Source organism: Cynoglossus semilaevis, chromosome 16 (genome assembly GCF_000523025.1).
Source record: "Cynoglossus semilaevis isolate Cse_v1.0 chromosome 16, Cse_v1.0, whole genome shotgun sequence".
NCBI lineage: Eukaryota > Metazoa > Chordata > Actinopteri > Pleuronectiformes > Cynoglossidae > Cynoglossus > Cynoglossus semilaevis.
Window position 1 is genome coordinate 13,756,509 of NC_024322.1, and position 1,058 is coordinate 13,757,566.

Consider the following 1,058-nt stretch of genomic DNA (forward strand, 5'->3'; position numbering starts at 1 on the left):
TATCTGGGACCGCAAGAAAAGGAAGAAAACAGTTGCAGCTCAAGTGTCGTTCAGTGATATCTGTCTGTGGTATTTGACGTGTGCATTATCTAGAAGCGTTGTCCTCACTGGATGTGGACCAGTGGAGATGTACTGTACTGTACTGTACTGTACTGCATGTAGACCAGAGATGCTCTCCCCAGCCAGCGTTTGTATGTGGGACACGTCGGGGAACTTTACTCCAAAAAATTGTGTTCCACTTTGTCGGTGAGTGTAGGGCAAACAACATGGATGATACGTTGAAAGTAAAAGTTGAGATCAGAGCCAAGTTAAATTCACAATTATATAAAGGTAGATTTGACTTCATTAACTCAATGTTCTCAAGACACCTGACTGTTCATAATCCTTTGATTCAGTCGTTTTGTTTATGAGTAAAAACGTTAGGCACCACAGGTGGCGCCATTACCAAAATGAAGCCAACTTCCGCAGAGATAGCTGACAAGTTTAGCACTTAAACCAAATGAGGTGTTAAACTAATGAGCTATAATAAACATAGCGCCCCCACCTGGATTGAGACACTTCAGGTCAGGGGTCACCAACTACAGTTGATGACCTCTGCTTTAGGATGTTTATTATTTACATTAGTCCAGCCACCAGTAGAGGGCTCCAGAGACTTGAAATTTGTGACATTTGAAATAAATGCACATAAACAAATCCAAGCACTTCACTAATTATATTATTAATTTTTCATCACAACTCAGTTCAGCTCACATTGGGAAACAGACTGGTGACTGTGTTCGTCCTTCATTTGCTGTATGAGCACAAACAGGAAACCAACATGGAGAGGATGAGCCCAAAAGTTCTGGAGCAACATTTAGTTCTAGGCCAGATCTTAAGGAACAGTGATAAATCCAAGGGTTTGTTGAAAAAAATACTTCAAAAAACGTATTTTCACAGATCAACTAGTGACCAAATATGGTGCCCCCTCTCCCCCCCCCACATGGATTTGCTGGCTGGGCCTTATAGCCATTCCTCTAACTGAGCTGGGATCACATTTATATTAAATGTTCTGGTCCCAG